This window comes from Ambystoma mexicanum, chromosome 2p (assembly GCF_040938575.1).
Source record: "Ambystoma mexicanum isolate Mex_15411 chromosome 2p, UKY_AmexF1_1, whole genome shotgun sequence".
NCBI classification, from domain to species: Eukaryota; Metazoa; Chordata; class Amphibia; order Caudata; family Ambystomatidae; genus Ambystoma; species Ambystoma mexicanum.
Genome location: NC_090923.1, coordinates 1,274,209,176 through 1,274,224,003, shown reverse-complemented (window position 1 = coordinate 1,274,224,003; position 14,828 = coordinate 1,274,209,176).

The window sequence follows — 14,828 nt, the reverse complement described above, 5'->3', positions numbered from 1 at the left end:
TGCTTTTATCTATTTCTTGAGAGTGGGTGTGTGTGTTGCATCACTAGACTTGCCCCTCTCAATCGTCATTGGTCAGCTTTCATTCGTCCCCTTGATTGGGGGAATGAAATGAAGTGTCATCATGATGAGGTCTGTTTATGATACAGAGAACCCACCCCTGTCAACTTTACACACAATCTATATCTGACCTAAAAACATATTTGCACAGGTACACATTTGTTTAAAATTACATATACATGGTGTGGCTGAATTTAGCCATGTCTATGTCCAAATCTGCTCATTCTCGGAGCTTGCATTCAAAGAGTGTACATAATTGACTTTTTAACTGCTTTTCCAATTTCCGACATGGACCCAACTTTACATACATGTGTGCAGGGGGTAGGGACATTAACTGATGAAGTTTCAGATTTTTAACATGCACACATTTAGAGTAATATCCACTTTTCCGCTAAAACCCCCCTGAACATACCACCGGTTCCTACCACGTCTTAAACTGTGGGCAGAAAAATCACAAGAATTATGGTATCATTTATAAAATTTTCACATGTCCGCTCTATGAATTATCCCCCTTTTTATAAAACCATATCCTTGCTGCAGGGGTGTGTCTTTTCAGGTCACATGGTACAGAAACCAGTCTTTCCAGTTTCTGCCAAGCCAGCTTGCTTCTCACAGGCAGTGCTCCTCCCAGCTTCTCCAGGAGGAAGCCACTTTTTACGACGTCTGTAATAAAAAACCTTTGCCTGAGTGGAGAGGGCTTTGTTCACTCTCTGGCAGAGCACAGGAAATTCAATTATCAGATAGATGGCATATCCTTAGCCTGGGCAGCAAAAGGAAGGTTGGCCTGGGAACACAGTGGTGACTCAAGTTTCACTGCTGATGGGTAGTTGCTAGGCAAAATCAAGTTCCTTAAGCCAGACCTTCAGCTAACTTTTTGTTGCTTTTAAAATAACTCGTAATTTTACACATGCAGCTAGAATGCTGATTCTAAGCGCAAAACTATGACATTTCAACAGTTACAAAGGCATGTGACACCAAACATAGGTCACTCATTTAATTTAACATTTTCGATTTTGGTGGTTTTAAATCCAGTGCAACTTAAACTGCTGCAATCCACAGCTCAGCCAGTCTTGTTATAAACCTTGTCTTATGATCTTCATTTCCCAGATTCTGTAGGCACACAAAACTCCATTCTGCCAATGTCTGCTGGTGTTCAGTAAATATTTTGCACATGTTGCACTGTTAGAAATAGGCATTTTGACTTGCCTTCAGAAACACACAGAGTGGTTTTAAAACGCCGGCTTTTGGATAGTGGTGAGTACTGGTACTGCACCCATTTTTGGGATTTAAGAAATGAATTCCCCACAATTCTAGGTTGCATTTGGCAATCAGCATTGCCATTCCCAATGGTTTCAGACTACTGTGCGGGTAGTCCAATGGTGGTTTTAAAGCGCTTTGAAGCTAACCGGCGCTACTGTTTTTCCTTTGGCAACACATTTCCCTCATGGCAACCCGGCCTTTCATTCTCGCACTGGTGGGTGGCAAGTGAGGCAACCATTTTGGTGGGCGCACAAACTGCGCAGCTTTCCTGGATTTCGGCGCACATGTGGGTTTTCCGCCATCTTGAATTTCCTAAGCCCACAGCACCAAATGTTGTAGCAGGATAGCTTAAACGTGGGTCAGGACACCCAACAACACAGAAATTTCCCTCATCTTTGGGGAGGCTCTTGACTGCAAAAGAGCACTGTAGTAGTTCCAGACAGTTTATATGCAGAGATTTATCTTGAACTGACCACTTTGCTCCAGTGGAAACCTACCCTATCCTGCCCCCCCAACCTGCCCTGCTGGCATCAGAATCTAGCACAACTACCAGAGATGGTTCAAAAATCGCCATGCCATTCCAGGCGGCCATGTGATTGAGCCACCAGAGGAGTTCTAACTTGGCTTTGGGAGACAAAAGCACCATCTGTGAGTAAAATAGACTTTAGCACAGACACTTGCCCTTGAGGTGTTGCAAGGGCCGGTAATGTAGGGTCACTGGAAAGATGGCTTGAATGGAGGCCGAAAGCATCCCACCTACCCTGGCTAGCTGCCTGAGGGAGACCCTTCGCTTCCTGAGGAGGAGGCAAATTTCCTTCTGAATTTTGGAGAGCCTGCTGCAGAAGGATGCACTGCTTGGAATATATACTGAAGCCCAGAAACTGGATACATTGTGTAAGCTGGAAAATTGACTTCTTCACATTCATGACAAAGCCTAACGCTTGCAAAAGAGAGACCGTTAGATTCAGATGAGCCTGAAGAATCTGAAAACTCTGCGCCAGAAGGAGCATATCGTCCAGATAAACGATTATTCATATCCCCTTTGGCATGAGATGAGCCATCACTGGCTTCATTAGCTTGGTGAAGCACCACAGGGCTGATGAGAGGCCAAACAGGAGAGAGACAAACTGCCAAAGGAAACTTCCCTGTTGGAGCTTGAGAAACTCCTGATGGAGGGGCAGACTGGGACTACCAAGTACGCATCTTAAGGTCTATTTTTACCATCCAATCCGCAGGGAGAAGGGTGTCCTTGAGGAGGTGAATACCTTCCATCTTGAAATGTTGATAAACTACAAATGAGTTGATGGCTCGTAGATTTATGAGTGGGCGAAACCCTTCCTCAGGTTTTGGTACTAGAAAAATTGTGCTTAGGAATTGAGAAGCCCTGAAGGTGGCTGGGACCACTGCACCCTTGAAAATGAGATCCCGGACCTCTGCATCCACTAACCTTTGTTTGGCCTTGTCGAACAAGAGGGGAAAAGGAGACATGAGTTGGCAGGGAGAGGAATACAAATCTATTTGAAATGCTTGCACAGTTTGCAACACCCAGGAATCTGAAGTGAGCTCCTCCCACCGAGGAAAAAACCTTGCCAACCTGCCCCCAAACCTTTGCAGGAAGAAACATTTAAAATATGTGGCATTATCTGGAGCTGTCTGCACGGTCTCTCCACTGAAACACCCTTTGGGGGTAAAAAGCGGCTTGGGCTCCTCGAGCAGAGGAGGAATGGTGTGCACCTCTGGATGTATAATGCCTGGAGGTGTGGAGACTTGGGGGAAGCGGCCAGAGGAGCGGGCTCTATCTCATCCAGCCTTGTCAAAAACCTTGGGGGCAAAAATGTTCCTAATGTTAGCCTGAGCCTTATCCAGAGCTGTGAAAGTATGAGTGTGCACAAACTTATGCTTTAGAGCCCTCCTAGGCGAATGACTTTGAATTGGGGAGCTAGACACATGACTTAGTTGTCCTTCCAAATGCTTGGACTTGGCAGAACACTTTCGAGGGCCATGTAATGGAAGGGAACGGGACACTTCAGAATGAGGGTGAAAATCCAACATTTTATTAATGAAGCTATCAAACGCTGAGGCCAGGGTAGAGTTAAGGTTGTGAAGGGCAGTGTCCAGAGTCCTGAATTGCTTTTGTCACTGAAGGAGCGGCAGAAAGGGACACCTCCCCAGACCCTCTGAAAGTGTTATCTTCCCACGCCTTTCACTTTTCTTTGAAGGCATAACGTGGGTACTGGCATCAGCTGAGGAAGGGCACTACATCCCCTTGGTTGCAACCATTGTTAAATATAGGGCAAAATGTGAGAACAGGGGCAAACTAAAACCAAAGAACTGTTCACAGGCTCCTGGGAAGGTCAACACCAAAGTGTTTTAAATTGGCCTTTAATCACAGCGTAACAGCTGTGACACACTGAATCGCAGCAAAGGCGTGTTTAATATATAGTGTTCCCTGCTGAGGCAGGCTAATGGCTACAGTGAAATGAGGCAAAGCACCTTGCTTCACTACTGTTTCGTGGCGCATCCTGGAAGCCGAGCAGGCCGCACGCAGACAAAGCACATCTGAGTTGGGATAGCTTCCCAAGAGAGGAGGTGGAGCTGCAGGTCAGTGCATGCTGCGGAGTTGGTTTGTGCACCTCAAGTCATAGGCCTTGAACAAAGCGCTCAGTGTCGGATGGCCGGACCTCTGTGCGAGCACGACCACTGCAGGGATTGACAAATTAACACAGCGGTTGCCTACGCAGTATATTTATACAAAGTAACCTGACAGGACTGAGAGATAAAGATGGCACCTCCGCCGACTATTGACACGCGCTTCCTCTGGAAAGCACCCCGCAGAGTAACCAAGGGAACAGAGACTAGCAAACACAGGCTACTTTGTAATAAGATAGAACGAACATTACCTTGTGGCGTCAGAAGCAAAGAAAGCAGATGTGTTGTTAGAGAAAAGGATTTATATGGGGATGGCCTCTGCCTATTAGTTGTTAGCAGGGCATGACCTGTCCTTTGTCTTGGTTTGGGATTCTTCCCTTCAGTATGATTGAAATAATGTTTTCAGTTTTAAGTTAAAGAAACTTGTTTTGTGTAAAAGTTATTTCTTTGCTGCTTTGGTGACAGATAGTAAAGATTGTCATGCATAATATAAAGCCTCCTGTCTTGACATAGAATTTGATTCAACCAGCACGCATTGTGGACTGCATAGCATGCATAGTGTTCATGCACAGTTTGTCATTCCCCATTCTTTGCAACCCTGTGACGCCCCCCGCTGCCCTTTATGGGAACTGCTGTAAATACTGCCATAGATATAGTAACGGGAATTACGGCACCGGGCAACATTCATGTAGGGGCAATTGATGTACTAAATGGGATTTTGGCAACAATAAATCCATGTGGGGGTAATTGGACGGGAATATTGCAGGCATTGCAGGATTTCAAAGGCATTTTTGCTGGGCGCACCACCCCCATCCAAATGTAATAATTCCTTAACACATGAGGAAGATGTGCTGGTAGCTGGCCAACATTTTTAGTGTTCATCTGTTTAGCACGCGGACAACACATTTTTGTGAAACAGAGATGCGTGTTAAGAGATGGGTTCAGTTATACTTTTGACACAGTCATCCTTAGTGATCTGCAGCATAGTCTGTCAATGGGGGGTACAGTAACAAGGTGTGAAGACTTTTTTATGTGGCATTATATTCAGTAAATGACCTTAGAATTTCTATGATAAGTGTGGGAATGACTATCTTTAGGTTTACTTATTTATTAGGCACACATTCAATGGGCACTATGGCTGAAAGCAAAACATCTTTGTGCCCTTCTGTTTCCTTTCTTGTAAAGGCCATGTTAATTATGTTATAACGTGGGTGCGAGATGTTAGATGTGAGTGCTTTCTTTCAGCATAGACATATCTTGTTAAGTCAACTAATATAGGGTTAGGACCCGGAGTGGGGGGGGGGGCAATCTGGCACTTTACCTAGGCTGGCAAATTTCCTTTCATCGGCCCTGTGGACAGGACTGTTCAGGTTGGTCTCGGTACACGACACAGGATAACAGCAATCAATATTTTGGTAAGGTTTCTAAACTTCCGCGACAAGGAGGTTGCAGCATCACTCATTCCTGGAAAGGCTGTGGGAATGCGGTTGGCAGGAACATTTTGCATAATTATGTTCTTTTGAGGGGCAGTATAATGAATACCGGGTGTGGAGCTTTGTGTCATCTAGGAGTGTTGGCGGTAGGAGGGGGCCTGGCACAGGTATTTTCTACATTGGGCAGCCGGCATTATAAATTCCCTTTATGAACAGGGATTTTAAGAGCACATTTTTTACTCCTGTCACCAATGGGTTTGTTTCGAGATGTCTGGACAAGGGTCACTGGACATGTTTGCTAGTGGCGAGGGCAGCTCCAGTGGCAATGATTTTCACTATGAGGCCGAGCTGTGGGTACTCTTTCAAGAGAGAGTGCGCAGCACAGTTAAAGGTTGGGATAAGAAGGTGATGGAGAAGGAGCATGAGGTACCTACACACAGCAGGTAGTGCAAACAGCGATCTGCCCACCCATCATGTTAGACACCCCCGCTGCCCACCAATATGCTCGTCCAAAGAGTAACCAAAGAGAAAGAGGGCAGTACGTCAACCTAGGCGTAAGGCGGCCACGGCAAAGATAAAGGAACAACTGGTACTGCAGATTGTGATGGATCCCTCACAGACCGGTGGTGCAGGGCAGCTACGGGAGCTGCCAACAGGCAATGAGTTGGGAAATGGGGCAATACGTAGGGCATTGGAGCTGCCCACAGGTAGACAGTTGGGAAATGGGGCAATAGGTAAGGCATTGGAGCTGCCAACAGGTAACAATTTGGTAGCAGAGGTATGGTTCAGTATGCCCGCTCGGCATAAGCTGCCTCTTTCACCGCAGCGCCTGGAGAGCAGCGTCCATGCAGAGGCGTCAGGAGCCAGTTTGGAGAATATCCTGCCTGCGGTCCATGAGGAACAGCAGCAGACCAGAAGGGTGATGCAGCAGCTTTGGAGTAGACGGTAGCCGAGCAGCATAAGTGGATCACAGAGTGTAAGTATTGACTCAATCACACAGCAAATGAGGGGGTGGTAAATGTCAGGTGTGTGTTGGTGACAAGTATTGTTCATTATAATTGAAGCATTGTTTAGTACTGTTTAGTGGTGTCGAGTAGTGTGAGGTATAGTGGGAACAGAGCGGAGGTAGATGCGTTTTTGTGGTTAGGGAGCAATCGGTCTGAAGGTAAAAGGTTCTGGTAAATAACCTAGGCTATTTACTTAAGGGTATGGATGATAAAAGTTGTCTAAATATTGGATTCCCTGTGATGTGGGCATTTTAGCTCGGGTCATTGGTGATGGTATGCCTGTGCAAGGGCTTAGAAAAGGGAGCTGGCTTAAATTGCGGAAGGTGTTTTTCTTGTTAACTTTCGCAGAGGCGTTTTATCTACAAGGCGAGAAATATTGGTATCCCTTGTTAGGAGGTAGGAAAACAACTATGGGTATCTGTCAGGTTTGTCAAAATTGTCTGTGTGATGCAATAATAGCATTGTGAGCTCTGTTAATGATTTCTATCCTTTTCCTATGTAGTGAAGATAGGGCCTGTGCGTAGGATTAGGACAGCATGAGGAGGTACAGAATTTGGTGTTCATGATTTGCAATTGACAGAGTAAGCTGTTTAGTGGCGGTGTGCGAAAGGCGCATGCGCAAGCTTGGTGGGTGTGCCTGAGGAGGCAGAGAGTTGTAGAAAGGAAGTGTGCAGAGCACGCCTGAAAGGTTGGTTGGGAGCCAGAGAGGCTCGGAGAATTGACAAGAACTGGTATTTGTGAAAGTGAGAAAAACAGAATAAAAGTATTTTTGTGTTTGTACAATAACGGGAGTATTAAAAACCTTAGCTTGAGGTCCAGTAAGTATAAAGCAATGTATCAGGGGAAGTGCAAGGGGGATATGCCCCTATAGCACCTATGTAAGGCCCTTCTGGGAGATAAAGACAAGATTTGTAAATATAGCGCGAAATGGACGAAAAACACAGAAGGTAAATTGACTAAGCCGTGGCCACAATGCAGAAGTTTCTCCAAATACATGCAGCAATCATTACACACACAAACAAGAGGCTTACAAGGGGAAAAACTGGGCAGTCATATGGCGATATTTGAGCTCTGGAAGATATTTAAGGAGGACGAGGGAGAAATGGCGAGGCGCCAGTGGATGCTGAGCCAGCACGAGACTCCGGCTGCAGCCCCCTCGGTCGTTGCTCCCCCACCTCCTCCTGACCATGAGAATGAAGGGGCTACAACAGAAGCACAGGGATTATACCCTATACAGCATTTAAAAGTAGCAGAGGGGTACACAAAGCCAACATATTAACCTCCACCATATACCAAGGAGGAGGGGCAGAAAGGGGCATGCAGCGAGACCCAGACAATTGCCAAGGAGGGGCTGGAAGGAATAGCATTGAACGAGTGGGTAGGAGGGCAAATATTATTGAAATTAGATGAGAAGACAGCGAGAGAAAAAGGCAGTAGCTGGATGTAAGAGAAGCAGTGAAGCACGAGAGTGGACAGAGATAATGGAAGAAGTAGAAAGGAAAGAGAATGAACAGAAGGAGGAATGCAAGAAGGTGGGAAGATATAAGCAAAGAGAAGAAGAGAAGGAGCGGGAGCAGTGAGAGATGAGGAGAAAGAGGAAGCTCAAGGAGATAGAGAGACAGAGAGGAAGACGAGAAGGAAAAGCAAGTTTTGGTAAGAAGCGATAGGAAGAAGTGGGAACTATAACAGCTCACAAGAGAGTGCAAATGCAAGTAAGAGCAGGAGCATGCAGTGAGAGAAATAAGACTGAAATGTGGATTGACCGCGTATGATGATAACGCAGGAAGCGATAGGCAAGCTGAGCAGGATCGCAGTAAGACATGCAAAAGGCCAGCCGCACTGTAAGACAAAACCGACACAGGGTTCTCCCTGGGGCGGGACAGCAGGAATCTGATGGACTTAGGAGGGGAACCACAGTGGAGGCAAGGTACTAAGGAGACTAAGTTTCCATGACAATTTTGACACTGACCTGAAAGACACAGGGTCAGAAGAGGACTTGGCAGAGAGTGAGAACTGGTCGATGGGTCAACCTGCTCTTCGGTCAACAGGGAATAAGACCAATTGAAGCTCAACATGGGGGGCAGACAGAGATGCTGGGGAATTTCAGGGTGACAAAGATGAGAGACCACAGTGGTCCAGGGATGCATCATGAAGCAAGGATAGTGTAACTCCATATGCACAGAGGCTCAGGAACCTCCCAGCATGAAGGAGGGGGGAAATGCTAAGGGCGTTCACCGCCACCAAAGACACTGGGAGATCAGAGGGAGAAATAAGGTTGACAAGAGGACTGGATGGGGGGATTGGGTTCACACAGATGCCCTTACTGGAAAAGGGAGGGGGGCGGCCTCAGTACATACCATGTAAACATATATACAAGGAAAACTTGAGATGTAAGCTACCCTCATTGACCACAGGTGTGGGGAAATGGATATATGAAATGGAAAGAATGACAGCAGGACAGAAATTAGCAATATGCGATGTAAAAGGTCTACTAGTGGCGTCCCTCAAAGAGGCTGCTGATGACGTATGGCAGAGGACGGGGTACCCAGGAGTAACAACCCAGAACACAGCACACAATGGTTCACTGTTCGCTAAGTGCCGAGCAGCTGTATGGCAAGCTTGGGGGACGCAGTACCCAGGCACGGTGTGATTATGGCATGCAGAATGGGGGAAGACGAAGACCCGCTTCAGTATATTCAGGCTATTCAAGAGCTTTGGCACCTTGAATTGCGAGAACCGTGGAATACAACAGTTGCATTATTCTATTGTATACTATAAGAGTTGCCAGAACAGGTGCAAAGGCAACTGAAGAGGTTGGTGGGAATGGAGGCAAAAGCATGGTCAGGAATACAACTCACAATAGTACATTACTGTAGGTTAATGCAAGAGCATGTGAGGAAAAAGCGTGAGGAAAGAAAGCAGGAGGGGGTGAAGTTAGTACAGAAGAAGCTATCTACGCCATGGAAGGGGCAGTATTTACAAGCACGGAAGGACAAGGGATGCCACAGACAAAGTACACACCATTGTCGGCGGAAGGTGGGTTCATGGGTTGGGGGATGTGCAGCATGGTTTTTGAGGAAGAGTGGGGCCACCAAGGGGATAGGGGTATGGGAAACAGATGCAACAGAACCAACGGAGTTTTCTGCGAGGGTATCAGGGATAGAGACAACAAATGCAGTAGGGTCCAGAAGTTTTCCCTGGGGGGTATCAGAGGCAAGTGAGAGAACTGCCCCACTGCTGGGTGTGTGGACAGATAGGACATATCTCAAGAGTGTGTAGGAGCAGAGGAGGGATGCAACAGAATGGGGGGATGCAACACCAGCCAACATACCCAGGGGAACAGAATGAGTTCTATGCCCATGACTAGATGCAACAACAAGGACAGGCACTGAACGCATACCTGCAGACACACCAGCCCATGACACACATATCATAAGTGCAGGTGCCCATGCAGCAGTGTTCTTAGGCACCACAGATGCAGGGCAATACACAGCAGTTATACACGACACAGTGAATACCACAGATGCAGAACAGTGCACAAACCAACAATGGGACTGTGGCACGCATGGACTCCGTGACAACGACTCCCATAAGGAAATTAGGGGGTTCACCGTAGGAGGGCAACCCATTCTCAGGAAATGGAATGTCATTATACCCTCAATAAGAGAGCGCACAGATGGACTTGATATGTTCCATACTATCGATTACACCCAACCCGCGGAGGAACCACGTATAAGGGTGACAAGACTTTTTCCTTTCTTGTAGACACAGGGGCGACTAGATCCTGCATCCAGCAGGGGAACTATAGAATGTCAGGCGATGCGATGAATGCTCAAGGGATCTCTGGGGCAATGGAATTGGTTACTTTCACAGACGATATTGCACTTTCCATAGGGGAACATGACTTAGCTTTGCCCCTACTTTATTCTCAACAGACACCCTTAAACATATTGGGGAGAGAAAGCAGACTTAACACGACCATTTCATTCACTGACAAGGGGACAGTGTGTTCCACACCAGGGATACACCTTCTAAAAACGAGGGCAATTATTCAAGCCTAATGTGGAAAGAAGGTAGAGAGGGGGTGCCAGTAGACGAGGAACTGTTTCAGTATAGGACTGAAATAATAATAGCATGGCTCCCAGGGATTATGGGGAATATGTGGCACCTCCCAAATGAGTACTTATTCAGGTCAGACATACCATTAGATTAGAAGGAAGGGGCAATAGTGCCACTAGAATTAGAGGTAGTAATAGTGGGGGACAACTGGTTAGCAGTGAATGGGACAGACGACACATGGCGAGCAGTGGCAGAAGGATACAGGTTGACACAGTTACAGACAAAGAACTATTCAAAGACAACAGATCAGATCACGAGTTGGTGTTCAAAATCAACATCACATATTGGGTGAGAATACATTACAGAGAGGCACCACAGAGAATGGCGATGGTGCTGAAAGCACAGCCAACCTTTCTTGAGGAAGATTTGGCAAAGGTCCCAAGCATCTTATGGACCACAAGTCCCTATGGTGTGGGCTTCCGAAAGGTATAGGAGCAGTGAAAATAAAGCTAAAGCCAGGAGCCATCTTACTAAGACTTAGACATTACCCACTTTCGAGAGAGGCATGCAAAGGTATCTATGGGACCATTGCAGCACTAGCGAAGCAGTGCATCCTAGTGCCACCGGAATCACCATGCAACATGGCTGTGTACCGTGTAAAAATGGTGACGGGGGTCATGGTGTTTTATACAGGACTTGCACCCTCTTAACCACATTGTAGAAGCAGGATTTCCTTTAGTCCCAAATCCAGCGACATATTTGTGTAGCATCCCCACGGAAGCTGCCTACTTCATGGTCATAGATTTGAAGAATGCATTATTCTCTATACCATTACACCCAGACTCACAGGACTTAACTTCATTTCTATATAGAATTAAGAAGTGTAAACATACAAAACTTCCTCAAGGGTACTGTGAATCACATTCCATATTCAACAAGGTATTCAACAAGGTACTCCAAATGGACCTGCGCAAGATACAGATGGAGAGCATGGTTATACAGTATGCAGATGACATATTGATTTGCAGCAAGACAGAGCAACAATGTAGAAATGCCTCAGTACACATGTTGAAGGTACTAGCAGAAAAAAGGTACAAGGTAGACAAAGCCAAGTTACAATGTTGCCAGGTAGAAGTGTTGTACATTGGACAGATGATATCCCAAAATAGCAGAATAGTAACACCAGAAAGGGCAGAAGCAATGCGGAGGACAGCAAAGCCCAGAACTGTGAGACAGATTCAGCAGTTTCTAGGACTATGTACCTATTGCAGAGCATGGGTATTTGACTACAGCTTACACTAGGTCCTTATTGAGCGCACTGAAGGAAGCACAAAGAGGGGAAAAGATTTTACATTGGACAACAGAAATGACTGAGGCATTTGACTGTTACGCTCACCTGGACCCCACAGGGGTGTCGATCGGACCCGGACAGCTGCGGTCTCCTTCAACGTGATGCATAGTGCAGAGATGACTGTCTGGACTGGCCCGCCTAGTCTTGTCTGCTGGACCCAATGAAGTATTTTCCTGCAAGTGTAGACAGGGATTAACCACCTGTGGGTTTTAGTGATGGCCTCCCAACTGTTCTCGCTCTCCCCCACTAATCACCTCTGATATCCCCTTAGTAACCTCACCTTATGTTCGTAAAAGATGAGCTCTCCATCCTGCGTGTCTTGCAGGGGCGCGTAGATACCAGTTACTTCACTGGTTTGAAGGCGTTGGGAGAGTTCCGGAAAGTATTGACTCTGAAGTCCCGGGCGGGATTGGTAAGTATCAAGTTCAAAGAGTTCAATGTGCCCGATGTTCACTCTTGTCCCCTTCCTTCCTTAAGTTGCAACTGAGTTTGTGAGAAGAAGGTCTCGTAGCTGCTGCTGGCGTTCAGGTAAGAGTCTGTGTTACCCAACGCTGTCCGGTAACTATTGCATGCGTTAACGTGTTGTTTTTCTCCCTCTTTACAGATGCGGCATATGAAAATGTGGAGAGGTATGGAATAATACCGCTGGTGGTAAGTCTATGGTGGTAAGAGGTTGTATTTGTTGATTCCCTTGGCTCACCTTGTTTTTTCTTGTGTCCCCTAGGTGCCGGATTACGGCGACGAAATGATGGAGACAGTGCCAGATCGAAAGATGCTGTGAGAACTGGTGAGTATGGCGCCGTGCTGGAGCTGGCGAAGCGACGCGTTCAGGACTGATGTACTTTGCAGGTCCGGAGATGAAATGGTTCCGGAATTAGGTGAGGAATTTGAAATAAGTTTGTTTTCTAACCTTGTCCTTTTCTTCTTCTTTATTCTAGGAGCTCTGGATTCGAGGTGGGCGTGGCAGAAGACTGGATGCTGGCTGCAGGCACGCTGAGTGTCACGCTGCTGGATGCAGAATAACGCGAAGCATGTGCTGCTGTTCGGGTGTGGTTTAAGTAGCCTCCAAAGTAGTTCCAGGTAAGAAGTTCCCTAGAGCCACGGCCGAGTAAAAAATAGTCCCTGTAACAAAATGGTCCCATCCAGGCCTCATGTAGGCTTGGACTCTTTTGCAGCATGGTCTGCATCAGGTGAGTAAAGTCTATGAGCCTGGCGCCTATGGCACCAGGACTGATTTCTATGATGAGCCTGGCGCCTAAGGCACCAGGACTGAACCCAGACAGCCCCTAGCCGGGGCTGCTGAGGTTTAAACAAATGTCTGGATGCCTGCTCCCGGAGCTGAGGGCCTTGGTCCTGATGCCCGTGGGTACTCATCATGACAGAACTCCCCCCCCCAAGGCCCTTCCTAAAGTTGTTCTTCCCGCTGGCCCCGGTTTGTCTGGGAAGTTCCGATGGAATCTTTTCACCAACTGAGGTGCATGAACGTGGTCGCTAGGCTCCCATGATCTTTTTTGTGTTCCGTAGCCCTTCCAATCGATCAAATAAAAAAGTTTTGATTGAATCATCTTGGAGTCCAGGATATTTTTTACCTTGAATTCAGGTTCTCCATCTATCGAGATGGGGTCAGGTGGTTTGGTTAATCTTGTCCCTGGTTGAACTGGTTTTAGAAGTGAAACATGAAAGACCGGATGAATTTGCACATTAGAGGGTAATTCCAATCTGACGGCCACCAGGTTGATAATAGCCTTAATGGTGTAAGGTCCCAAATATCTAGGATTAAAAGTCCCTTCAGAGGTATATGTCTTGTAGCCAGCCAAACTTGATCCCCAATCTGGTATTGTGGAGTTTTACTTCTATGTTGATCAGCATTTTTCTTTTATTTCTCGTTTGCTTGTTTCAAATGTTCTGTGGCTTCCTTAAAGGCTTGTGGGCATTTCTAAGTTTTGAGGCGAATCGAGTTCTGAGGTTCGAGGGTGATGTCCTTATATGGTATAAAAAGGGCTTTGTCCGGTTCCTGAATGTACAGAGTTATTGTATGCGTACTCGGAAATCCATAAAATATCTTTCCAATTGCTTTTGGTCTGGTGTAGCATGCAGCGTAGATACTGTTCAAGGGTCTGGTTGGTCCTTTCCGTCTGACCATCGGTCTGGGGATGGTGACTTGTTGATAGCCTCAATTCGATTTGTGCCAGTTGACAACATTTCTTCCAAAAATGCGAGATAAATTGACTACCTCGGTCAGAAACCAATACGGAAGGGAATTTGTGTAATCAAACAATGTTTTCGAGGAACTCCTTGTCCAGAATCGAAGCAGAAGGTAACCCCTATAAAGGAATAAAGTGGGCCATCTTGGAAAAAAGATCCACAATAACTAGGATGGTGTTAAATCCATTACATGGAGGTAGATCTGTAATAAAGTCTAAAGACAGGGTGTGCCATGGTGTAGGTTGAATATCCAAAGGTTGTAAAAGGCCAGCAGGTTTTTTCTTCTGGCTTTTGTTTTGGGCGCAAATGCCACAAGACATCACAAATGACTTTACATCTTTTCGCCAAGTGGGCCACCAGAACTGTCTCTTAATTTTCGCTTCAGTTTTTGCGATACCTGGGTGCCCTTCCATCAGGGTGTCATGGTAATTGGAGATGACTAGTTCTTGTATTTCCTTGTGTGGCGGAAATAGTTGTCCTTGATAGTAAGGTAGGTCATTGACGACTGAGTAGTCCGGGCCTTTCTTTACCCAGTCCTGCAGGGTTGCTGGATCGAAGAATTGTTGGATTTTTGAATGAATATCTTCTAGTGTCTGTAGAGTAGTTTTGCCAAGAATTCTTTGCTCTGGAATTATTGGCACCAGTTCCGGGTTTGCATATGCTTCTCCCATCCCTATTCGGGATAAGGCATCTGCTTTGCCATTTTTTCAGCCTGGTCGATAAGTGATCACAAAATCGAATTCGGCAAAGAACAATGCCCATCGAAGTTGTTGCGATGATTGGGCTTTGGCTGTTTTTAAATACTGC